Below are 12824 nucleotides of genomic sequence, written 5' to 3'. Positions count from 1 at the left end.
CTACTATATAGCATAGTTTGGACTTGAACTCCTGATCCTCCTGCCTCCAGCTGCTAAGTGCTGGGATTACAGGCATGTACAATCATGGGTCAAGATCAAATACTAAGAACATTTACATTTCTTTTGCAAAAGGGAAAGCCTAAATCTGAAATTCCAGTGAGAGTCCAAGTCATATTAGTCATTTGATGTCAGTCTTTTTCACAAGTTTCAGTACTCCTGTGGCACAGTGGACTGTCGCCAGAGGTAGGCTCTCAGTCATGTATCCTGCAACCAGGTCATCAGACTTTTCCCAGAGAAGTTCTTGTGTGTTTTTGTTATGACTCATGTAAACTAAAACCAGAAGAAGAAGAGTAAAAAACAAAAAGGCTCAGTTTTCAACTATTGCCAGGGTAAAACACAAGTTCACGGAGACTGTAAAGCAGGCCATCACTAACAATTATAAATGTGAAGGAACAGTGGAGAGGGAAACAATAGAAATGGCAGAATGACGTGGCTTTGGGCTCAGCTGCAAAGGGGGCTTCCTGCACAACATTAATCAGGTTTTCCTTTGGTGTTCGGTGTTGCTTCTCTTTGTGATTCTGGAGACTGACTCTATGGCCTCACGAATGCCAGGACAGTGCTTTGTGTTCCATTTTGAAACAGTCTGGTAAGTAAGATGCCAAGGCTAGCCTCAAGATTGGCCATTCTCCTGCCTTGGCCTTTCAGCTGGCTGGAATTACAGGAATGTGCCACCACATTTGACAATTATGTTTGAAAACACAGTAAACTCTTCAAAACACACATTAAAACAAAATTCAAAGTAACAACAAAAAAGAAAATGTATCAATTTTAGACAAGAACCTTGTGCGAAATGATGAAGTTTTATATATGAATCTCTCTCCTTAGAGAAAGAAATAAAGATAAGAAAGAACACTTATATTTAGAGGTATGTGTGTGAATGCATACATGTATGTAGACAGGTATGAATGTATAATATAGATTTACATAGTATGTAAATATATGAAAATATATACATGTGAGTACTTATACATATATGTGTATAATAAATGTAATTGATCCTTTGGCTAGTGGCAGCCCTCTTTGCTGTCGACTATAAAGCAGCAGAAATACAAATATGCCTCAGCTTCTAGGAAGTTTTATGGAAGGTAGAAACTCCCTAGGAACCCTTTTACATTCACCATAGTCATGCAGAGTTATTACGCATATAGAATTTGATGGATAATAATCTTTAAAGTATTTGACAGAGTGGGTTCCCTGAGGTTGAAGGAGAGAGAAATGTCTAAGCATTCACTCAGTGACTTTGATAAGAACTTTGGAAGGCTAACCTTTATTGAGAATTGAAGACATCTGGGAATGATGATGGATCTCAACAAATGTCAGCAAGCAACAGAAATACAGAGAAAAAACCCTTACCCCTTTAAATATTTAAGATTGATTCATTGATTGCTAACATAAAGTTTTATTTCCATGACAAACTACAATAATGTGATTTAGATTTTTGGTAATTCAGCATTCTATCTTACTTTGAAAGAGAGATAATTGCAAGGATAACTAATTCACTGTATTTGTTTTTATGGTGATAAGATTCATTATCTTTATTATGAACAGAAAAAGCTAGCAGCATTAATAGGATACCCGAATTAGAGAAATTAATCAAACTTAATTAAAAGATCTTGGAACTTGAGAGATGTCTCAGGCATTAAGAGTACTTAGCCGGGCGGTGGTGGCGCATGCCTTTAATCCCAGCACTCGAGAGGCAGAGCCAGGCGGATCTCTGTGAGTTCGAGGCCAGCCTGGACTACAAAGTGAGTTCCAGGAAAGGTGCAAAGCTACACAGAGAAACCCTGTCTCAAAAAAACAAAAAACAAACAAACAAACAAAAAAACCAAACAAACAAACAAAAAAGAGAGTACTTAATGGCCTTGCAGAGGACTCAGGTTCTATTTCCAGCACCAACGTGGCATTTCACAACCATCTGTAACTGTAGGAGTTATGATACCCTATCCTGACTCCTTGGCACACATACATGACACCTGCACAGACATATGTAAAGCAAAACACACACACACACACACACACACACACACACACACACACACACAGAGAGAGAGAGAGAGAGAGAGAGAGAGAGACAGAGACAGAGACAGAGACAGAGACAGAGACAGAGACAGAGACAGAGACACACAGAGAGAAAAATTAACCCTATGGCCATAGAAGGCTCACCTTCAGTATGTTTTCTCAATGCATTCTTTAAATATAATGCTTTAGAAGAGTTTTAGATTTATGGAAACTCAGAAAATAGAGCAATTTCCCTAAAACTCACCAGCTTTCTGCATTATCTATAATTTACATTGGTATGGACATTCACTACAACTAATAAACCACTAAGGAAATATCAATTATTGAGCTCCAAATTGGTTCACATTTTTTACAAGAAGTCCATCATACACTTCCATTACACTCTTTAGGCCATAACGCTATCTCAGCCTTTCCCGGGGATTGATGCCACTGACAGGTGTGAGGATTTCTAAATGTCCCACCAGTGTAATTTGTCTCAAGTTCTCCCTCTGGCTATCATGGGATTATAGACTTGAGAGAGAGCCCAATTTAAAATATACCAGTTTATCCACTCACATGAAGGGTGCACACCACCCATGGGATTTGTGACTCTCATTGTTGATGTGACAACATGGTTGACAGTGTTCAAGAGAATTAATTACTGCACAGTGCAGTCTTTCTTTGGCCCTCTCCATGCCATGCTCTCTGGGAAGGAAATCATTCCCACCCCAAGGCCCTTCAGTTTTTCTTCCTTACCCCAGTATTGAAATTCTTCTGCAAAGGGAACCTATTTTTCTCCTTTGCTTATTATTTGATAAAAAATATTGATACTAATACAGTTTCATGGATATTTATTTTATACTTGCTTCATAACCATCACTTCGGTTTTTGTTGTTCATATCATCAGAACTTTGATCGTTGGGAATTCTAACCATTGGTTCCTGTGTCTTTTTGGCATACAGCTATCATTTGTGTGTATATAGACGTGTGTGAGCACGTGTGTGTTTGTGCATATGAATGTGTGTGGACATGAATGCATGTAAGCTTGCACATGTGTGTGTGCACATGTGTGTGGGTGAGTGTGTATACACATGTAGGTGTGCAGACGTGTGTGTGAAGATGTATATTTGTGAGTATGTGTGTAAGTTTGTGTACAGGTGAGTGTATGTGTGAGTATGTGTATGCACATGTGTCTGTGAGTGTATGTATTATATGTGTGGGGGGGTGTACACACACGTGTGTGAGTTTGTATGTGTGAGTATGTATGTGTGTATGAGTCTGTGTGAGATCACACATGTGTGCATGTACAAGTACATGAGGGGTGTGTGTGTGTGTGTGTGTGTGTGTGTGTGTGTGTGTGTGTGATGTTGCTTAGTACTTTTTTATTTTCTGACATTAAAAAGGTGGTCCTAGGATCTGTGACATCTCTGAGAAGCTGGGTTCTTTCTGTTGAAGAATGGGATTAGAAAGCAAGATGTGGTTGTTACATGTTAAATATATAACTTAACTTTAATATAAACTTACACCTGATACAGTAATTAGCACATATCTTTGAATGCAGCAGATTTATGAAAAAATGACCACTGACCTTCCTACATTTTGCTTCCTAGAATTTATTAATTTTGGACTGATTCTGTCATGAATATTGTCAAAATAAGAATTTTAGAAATCTCTTAAAACTACACATATTATTTCAACAAGTAAATTTGAATTAGTATAGTTTCTACTCTTCAAGAAGTTGGTAGGTATCATAGGATAATTTGGAGCCCCAACTATCTGTCTTTAAAATAAAGTATATTGTTCCCACAACTAAAAGTGCTGCCTTTAATAAGAATACTGTTCCTTTTATGTGAATTTTAATATCTTATAGAATATGTGTTACTTCCATAGATTAATTACCTTATATATGAGAACCAAATATCCCCTGGGAATAACAATAATAAGAAAAACCAAACTTCAGAATATCTGAATTTAGTATATATAGCATATTTTTTTATGTTAAGGATAAGAAAAGAAAGAAAACTTTATGCTCATTTTATACATGTCATAAAAAGATAGATTCTGTAGATTTAATTTGTGATCACTCCATCATTAGACATGGATCCAGCTGTGCCTTTTTAATATTGGAGAATTTTATCCGTGAGTAACCTATCTGTGTCATTTCCACCATTTCCTCTCCCCGCTCCAGCTTCCCCACTTCCTCCATTACCTCTCACACTTGTGACTTCTTCTTTAATTAATGCTACACATGTATACATACATGCACATCGTCACAAATAGTCACAACCCACTGAGTCCATTTAGTGCTGCTTGTAAACATATGTGCTCAGGGGTGACTACTTGGGATGGGATCCCTCACTTGGGAACTTTCAAAGCCTGGAGAAACCTGATTCTCCCTTTCTCAGCAGTAGTCGATTGCCTGTAAATTTTCACCTAGGAACAGGCATTCATGAAATGTGTCCAGTCTGTGTTCGCCTGTCAACTGGTATTGTCATGCAAGATTTGTTTACGCAACTGTATTTTTAAGATTTCATGAGCACAACTTCTAGGGGCTTTAAAATAATGAACTTAATAGGAGGCTTTTCTCTGAGTCCCATTTTTAAAAAGTTAACACATGATAAAGATAAATTCATGGCCTATATTATTTCCCAGTCCCTTTATTGTACTAAGTCCAGACAATATCTCTACTGAGAAAGGCTCTGTTGTAACTTCTGCTGTGCAGTATAGTTGTAGTTACATGGACTTAGCTCATTCATTTAAATGCAGCTGGGAAGCTCATCTGGATTACAAACAGCACCACAATCCTTAATGTCTGTTTAAAGTATTCAAGGGTCTAATTAAAAGAAGGTATGGTAAAGTGCATTATTCATAGACAGAAAAATGTCAATCGCCTGATGGTATGTGTGTGTGTGTGTGTGTGTGTGTGTGTGTGTGTGTGTGTGTGTGTGTGTGTGTGTGTATTTTATCGTCTTACTACTTTAGGATGCAGTAGTTCCATTAGGATAACTTTTGATTGACTAGAAGAGCATTTCCACGTTCCTGTGATTTGCTGGTGAAAGCATTGCAGACATTAATTATTGAAATATCAGTTTCTAAAGTTACTAGACTAACTCTCCCCCAGAAAAAACGGGGCGGTGGGGTGTATAGGAAGTAGTTCCTCTTCTCCAAAGCAGAAGGTGATGTAAGTTAAGGACTGTTGGTCTCTGCAGGAAGACCAGATTCACCCGGAGGATAAGTCTCTCAGGGTCAGTGAGTCTCTTCTCACTTTGCTTTACTTTCTCCTCCCTTGCTGTTGAAGGGTGGTATGAATGCCTTAGTGAGGGGTACAGTTCAATGAACACACTGAATGGATTCACTGATAGAAGATTAGTAACCTGCTTGAAAATGCCCTAGTTCACTACTGTTAAAATGGTTTAACATTAGTGTAAGTGTGGAAATGCACTATTAAATAATGATAGTGATGTATCAAAATAATTAAAAAGACCCGTATATTTTAGTACATGTATTCTTCCTATAAACACTTGTGTGATAATGTGTTAGGTAAAAAATGTCTAATTATTAGTTTCTCTCATTACCAAAATTCAAAATAACTTCTGAGGTGTTGTAGCAGCTTATCAGTATATATTTTTATTTACAATAAATTTCCTTGACTATCCTTTTTCCCAAATATTTGGCTGATTAAGGTTAGTAAACTAACATGTTCACAGATGACACAGATTAAGTCATTCCTAATTAATTAGGTTCTTCCAAAAAGTCCAAGAATTTAATAACTTTTGTGGTACATAACTCTTTTAAGTGCATGTGTATGTTCCCTACCTGTGGGATAATTATGTCACTGTGTTATCACAAAACCCTGAGCATCTAAATACTTTAAGTGAAAGGGGAAAATTCAGATGCAAGAAAAAATATCCCTTTACTAAGTTGAGACAATAAAATATGAACCTAGAATCATTTTGTCACGATTATAGATATTTTAAATCACTATCTATAGAATAGTTAATTAGATTTCAATATTATGTGATATATGCTCTGTGCTGTATGTAAAGACATTCCAAGTTAAGAGAAGACAGATTCTTTCTCTTCAGATTCTTATGACCTAGTCAGGGCTTATAAACAACATGAACATGGAGAAACAGTTGGATTTTTTTACTATAATAAGGATAGGACTTCAAAGACAAAAAAATAAGGGAGGGTTTGGCCGAAGTTTCCTAGAGGAAGAGAAGCTTTAAAAACCAAGGTTCTGATTTTGTGGTCATGAAATATTGCCAAGTGTCAATCATCATTACTACTGTTGTTGCTACTTAGTCCCTAAATGCGACAGTTTACTCTGTTTTCATCTCAAGGATTGTCACATGAAAGACTCGAAGACTTTGTAACTTCTATGAAGCTCCACATGTTATAGTAAAACACTGCTGCTAATAATAACAATTTAGACCTTCCACTATTCTTATTTATTAAGTAAATTATTAAATTAAAAGGTAATTTCCAATGAACATGTCATGAAAATATTAAACCTTCTAGATGGAAGACCAAATTTCAGTCAACTTCTGTTTTTCCCAAAATAATGAAAGTGCTTTACACAATCTGAAGATATACTACTACTTCTTACGGTAGCAATCACTGGAAGGCTTTCCAGTGATGAACTGATAGTCCACATCCATAAAAAAACATGATGGAAACTTAGCCTAGCAACTTTGTTAAAGTATTGAATGAGTGCGGAGCCATGAGATGCTGCTAATCCTAGGAGATATCTCCTGAGATGCCTTGTGATTTCTGTAAACTGTATGACTGTTAACATTCTGTGTCCATGCAGAGAACCATATGAAAGACGAGAACTGGGGACTATGAAAGATTCTGTCTTAATTTAACTACAAGTATGACTAAAGTATGCCCCAAGCATGGGAAAGAAGATACAGGAGCAATACAGCTTATCGACTCACGTTCAAACCTACGGCACTGTGTCGGCCTGTCAGACCTTCGTCCTTGGCCTTTGCCATTGTTTATACTCCTGACTTTCCCTGACACTGAAAATAATCTTCACTCAGACACATGGCAGCCCTGCCCGTACTAAGTGAAAGACAATAATAACAACAATAATAACCAGTTTATCTTTGTGCAACTTTCCCCTTACAACATGGAGAACAAGTTCACTAGATAAAATTTGCCTATGAAGGCAGTTCTGTGAAAGGGAAATTCCTATCATTTTACCTGGAGTTTCTACTTATCTTGATCAGTTTCCTGATAGTCTCAAGACATTTCTCACCAGCCTTCTCCCTCAGGAAGTCATCAAGAGGGAGCCTGCCTGGAGTCCAACTTTCACCCTTCTTTCTAATGAGCAGCAGACACTTAGGAAGGCTTCTGATGTGTAGGTTGTGGGACAGGGAAGACCTGTCATCAAAACAGGTATCTCAACTTCAGAGTTGCTGTTGGATAAGGATACTTATTTTTTTCTTTCAAAAACACAGTTAAAGCCATTATAATTTCTAGAATATGCTATTGGAATTTTAATATTATAAGCATTATAGGTCTATGGATGAGCTGTTCTGTTCTCATCTTCAACCAACTTCTTTTGTGCTCTTCACATATGTGGTTACTCATACAGACCTTGGAAAAGACTTTCCTTCAGTGGAGACACGGGAAGCTGTCTTAGGTTCCTGAAAGAAGATCTACCCACACCCAAACAGATGAGCCTTACCAAGGTATACTTGATCACACAAATCAATACCATTTGGGCTCATTATTGTTGCCTCTAAAATGAACAGAGTGAGGATTTAGCACATTCTCCTATCAATGTAATTTTTTAAAGTATGTTTATTTATTAACAACATAAAAGCCAAATGGAACAATATTAATTTTTCTTTTTTAATCATCAAGAGACCATTTACACCAGTATTGAGAGTATTAAAACACTATACAGGGCACATGGACACAATGGATTTTTGATAAATGTCACTTCCCTTCTCTAGAAATTTTCCATTTCATAAGTGGGTAAATTCCATGTGAAATTTTGGCAGTCCGTATCGGTCCCATTTCATTGTCTCTCAGCTACCTCTTGATCCTTTCCTTATCTCATCGCACATCATTTCCTGGCTGTTCTTTTTAAGGGCCAAGGTCTGTTCCCATCTCTTGACCAGGGTCAGTCCATCACTTGGTTGTCTGTCAGTGAGAGCCCAGGACTCCAGGGGGCTAAAGCAACCGCCAACCATGGCTGATCACTCCCGATTTTCATCCTTCCTGCACATCTTCTGGCTTTAGAAAGAGAGTGAGGGTGAACGGCTTCCACAGAGTGATGGCATAAACCTCCCTCCCTTCCTTCTTCTTCACATTTGTCTTCCCACATGACAAATGAAGACGACTCTGATTGCTCTTGCAGTTACCCTGGGTTACACAAAAGCAACAGAGACACTCCCAGACGGGGGTCTCTTATCAGGTAAACTCCTTTCTCCAGGTTGACTTCTCCATCTTCCCAATGCTTGTGCGTGTATTCAAGAGAACTTTTTTTTTTCCCTTGGAACTTGAGACTTTAGGTCTTTTCCTGTCCCTGGGACTTGCTGCTTCTTTGTCTGGTGCAAATAGGAACTCCCAGCTAGAGGGGAGTGTGAAGCAAAGCATTTGGGTGGAGAAAGAAGAGTCCACGTGGGATACTGCATTGTATTAGGGTTTGACACTAAAAGGTTCAAAGTTTGCCAATTTAACTCCGACATCCTTAATACTTAACGGCTGAGGTCAGCAGCCCCAGTTGCCAGGCATGCGTCTCCAATCCAGTCCCCACATTCCAGATAGCCCTGCCAGAGACAGGGGTGTCTCCTCCTCCTGTCAAGTTCCTCCAAAGGCCGGGACTTAAGCAAAGCAACTCAGCCCATGCGGTTGAGCACAAGTCATCAGGAAAGGAATATCGGTTCATAAAACAGCCCGCGAGGCTGCCAGAGCAGTTAGCTAATCTGAGCGAGCCTAGGTAGTGCCCTCGGGGTTAAATGCCCAATAGGGGTCACGTCTGGGGCCACAGGGGCTTCCCTGGCTGCAGAACATTTACCATAACCTCATTTCACACCCAGCAAGCTTAGCGAAAGGTATCTGGCTTCAAATCCTCCTACCCCACCCCGCCCTAGCAAAAGGGATGCGCACTTCCAACAAACAGACTGCCAGTCGCGATTTTTTGAAAGAAAGAAAAAAAAAGGCGTTGTATCTCCCTTTTTCAAAGTGCCATAACCAAAACAGCCAGCTCGCTCTCATCTTCTGTGTCCCCCAGGCTAAAAGGAAAAGGGGCGAGTTGGGCGCAGTTGCACTTTGCTTAATTCATCCGGGACCGCCCCTACCCACGCGGCTGCGAATGAACCTGTAATAGTGGGGAGTCGGGAAGCACGTCCCTAAGTTTCTTTGACTGTCCAGCCTAGGGAGGGGACCCAGGAGGGGGTATCCAGGAAGAGGGCACATTTCTCCGGAGCGGCGCCCCGGGAAGCAAACTTTGAGCGGCGGCGGCTGGCAGAGCTTCGGGGTGAGATCCTGAAGCTGGGCGGCGTGGTGGCACTGCGCCCCAGTTCGCACTGTCTCCCAAGCGGAGCTCATGGGCTCCCCGGTCGGTCCCGCGGCGCAGCAGCCGCCGGTGCGCTCTCCGGCGCCTTCCCAGACTCGGCACAGGTCCCCACACCCCCGTCGCTGAGGGTTACCCCTTAGGATCCACGGCCACTCTCTCATCCCACCATCCCTGCTTAACCTTAAGTCGCCAGAGCACCCTCCCACTGGAGTAGCAGGTGACCCGAGCCCAGACTCACCTTCGTGCTGGCAACTCTCGCCGCTTTTCCCTTCCCTCGGACGCTGTTTCAGGGGAGAGGAGGGGGCAGCCGGCGAGGGTCGAGAGGACGGGGACCCCGGGCACCCGCGCCGGTTCTTTGGAGCCGCAGCCCAGGCTGAGCCGCGCAGCGCGGGCGGCCCTAGCGAGCGGAGGCGGCGGCGGCCACCGCGGCCCGGGAAGGCAGGGGGCGCTCCTGTCCCCCGAGCGAGCGAGCGGGCGGTCGGGCGAGCGGGCGAGCGTCCGCCTCTCCCGCGGACAGCGACCCACCAGTTGGCGCTCGGGCCGGGCAGCGTGGTGAGGAAAGGCACGCTCCAGGCAGGAGGGCGGCTTTTAAGTTTGTGGTGTGACCGCAGCAGCTGTCCTGGGAGAGACTCCGTCTTTCTAAAAAGGGGATGCTCAAAACGCCAGGGATTACCTCTCCCTCCAATCTCCTCCCCCAGCGCCGGGCCCCTTCCGATGTGCTGGCAATCCCTCCAGCGCTCGCAGGCCTTCCCCGTCTGCCCCAGGCAGTCCAGGGTGGCTTTGGAGGTAGTTCCGGCCGGATCTAGGAGTGTTTGGGGGGGAGGATGGAGGATTCTGTCAGTCAGTGAAACAGCCCGGGTCATCTCAGTCTGGGTCTGGGTGATTTAGAGAGCCCCGTATCCCCTTCTCTTTCAGAAAGGACCCTGAAGACTTCAGGCAGAAGCCACAGGGGCAATGGTTGACCACAAAGGACGCCCTAAAAATTCCAGTCACCTGGGAAGAGTACAGGTGTTTCTTTGTAAAACTACCGCCTTCATTCAGTGGCCCTGAAGGGTTGAGCGAATTAGTCCTCCTCGGTGATGGACACCCCTAAAGGGACACGTGGGAGCTTTGCAACATGGATTCTTCACCTTTTCCTCACAACTGGCCTGAGGTGGAGGGGTGTGTGTGTGTGTGCTGCTCCCCTCCACCACCACCCTTCCCTGTTCTTTTGTACAGTTTTGCAAACCTTGATCACACAACAAGAATAATTTGGAGGAATATGAGCACAAACCCTGGGCATATGTTTTGTGGAAACTAAAACTCCCCAATTTAGAGGTGAAATCCCAAGAAAATCGTGTATAGATAGCTTACTTTGATGAAATTCTTAAAAAGCAAAGGCTAGTGGGACGTGGAAAGGGCCTGTACAACTGAGCCTTGTAGACAGCGACATGACAAATCCTACCATGAATAGAACTCCACTTCTAACCATGACCTTAGTTGCCACATAGAGCTCCCTTGAAGTAGTCCCATAGAAACCAAACAACCGGTGGTTCCTGCCTGTGTGCTGAGTTTAAATATAGGCGCTGCAAGGTTTCTGTACAACCCTAGCAAATGACAAGGGGCCTGTGTGTTAGCTGGGGAAGGTCGGGAGACAAAAGCAATGTGATGGAAGAAATGAAGGGCATGAAAGAAACTCTTAATTCAGCCTCCTACCAGCAGCAGCAAGCAGGGGACCACAGAATCTAAGTGAATCACTTCACATTGTAGGTGGCTGGTGGCAGAGTCAGCCTAATGAGGGGCTTAGGTTTCCTCACTCTGACCAAGGCTCTGTCCTGTGTCCCATGCTGCCTGTCTCTGTAACTTTGACTTTGCCTGTCACCAGCCAAACCCATAATTTTTCTCTTTACATATAGGAAAATTGAAATCTTCACAGACTTTCAACCCATAGCAACTTCTTTCTGAAATTTCCTTGTCAACATGCCATTCCCTTCATAATTAACTATAGCCTTAGTGTGCTTCTCGCTTTCAACTCTAGTTTTGTGTTTTTTTACTTGTTTGCATCATTAACTATTTATCAAAACTCCAATACCTCTTTATAACTCCCACAGCATAGCTGTGTTTTTTCACTTGGAGGACTCGTGGTAAATAGTTCTCTACTTGAGAATTATTAATTAATTCTTGAATATTTTCGTTGGTTTCCTGGCTGAAATATTATATCTAACTAGAACTGCCACTAACTCTGGATTTCCCCCTTTCCCTCCTGTCTAAATCATTCAGTTCAATGTCCTTACACTAAAGGACACTTCCTCATTGCTACCATTTCAACTCTTTCCACAAAGCCCCTACAGCATTAATTATTCCCTCCTGTTTTCCCAAAGCACTTTGATTTCAGTATTATGAGAAACCCTTTTCATGTTATATCATAATTAATTAGGCATGTGCCTGCATGCAATTCAACATGTTGGCTGTTTGTGTGTTTATTTCCCTAGACCCTAATACAATGCCCATGAATTAGCATTGAACTGTTTTAGTTTGAAATACCCTCACTTAAAATTTAGGTTGAATACACTATAACCCCCTGAATGTATCATGAGAAAAGAACATCTGGGACTTGGGTTCTGTGCTTTCTTTCCTTTTAATTACTCTGATCACGAAGCAGGCAGAATCAACTGCAGAGTCCCAAATAATGATGAATGGTCTCAGCTGTGTGGCTTACAAAGCTTTCAAGTTCTTCCTAGAATATCCTGAACCTGCTAGGTGCTCAGCTAATCTGTGGGTACGGATGCACTGATGAGAACAGTGCAGATGGTGAGGACATTCAGTTGTTGAACTTTTCCACCAAAATGTGTGTTAGCTGTACTGTATCCAAACAGGATGGCGTTAAAAGCTCCAGGATTCTGAGACTACTGTCATCAAAAGACACTGGCTCCCTGTCCTACGGAGTTATACACCATCTGAATGAATCTTTGCAATAACACTTAGGATAGGGGAGTCACTTACATTGTTTTGCTAAAATATAAGATTCATAGTGCAGTTTAGCTTGATTCCAGGGATTACTATTCAGGATTCAACAAACAGTCCTTAGTTACAGTGGAAAAATGTATATCATCGTTTAGAACCATCTAATTGTTGCTAGTGTGTCTGCTCTGCTTCAGGCTGAAGGGAAAATATAGGGTAAAGAAAACACTTATTTTTCAGGTGTTTAAAAAACAGTTTAAGTAATTGTATATGGAGAATCCCTCTGTACAGT

At 41.8% G+C, this 12824-nt stretch overlaps 1 protein-coding gene across 1 annotated transcript in view; it reads right to left on the bottom strand.

The window, feature by feature from the left end:
• The window catches only part of Sema3d (semaphorin 3D), a 191657-nt gene extending 181633 nt beyond the window's left edge, over positions 1-10024 (bottom strand). The window contains exon 1 of the mRNA XM_042272919.2: positions 9831-10024. The gene's annotated coding sequence lies outside the window, so the exon portion shown is untranslated. The remainder of the gene's footprint in view (positions 1-9830) is intronic.
• Between the last annotated feature and the right edge of the window lie 2800 nt (positions 10025-12824).

Source organism: Peromyscus maniculatus, chromosome 3 (genome assembly GCF_049852395.1).
Source record: "Peromyscus maniculatus bairdii isolate BWxNUB_F1_BW_parent chromosome 3, HU_Pman_BW_mat_3.1, whole genome shotgun sequence".
Taxonomy (NCBI): domain Eukaryota; kingdom Metazoa; phylum Chordata; class Mammalia; order Rodentia; family Cricetidae; genus Peromyscus; species Peromyscus maniculatus.
The sequence above is the reverse complement of the archived record's forward strand: the minus strand, read 5'-3'. Positions and strand labels throughout refer to the sequence as shown.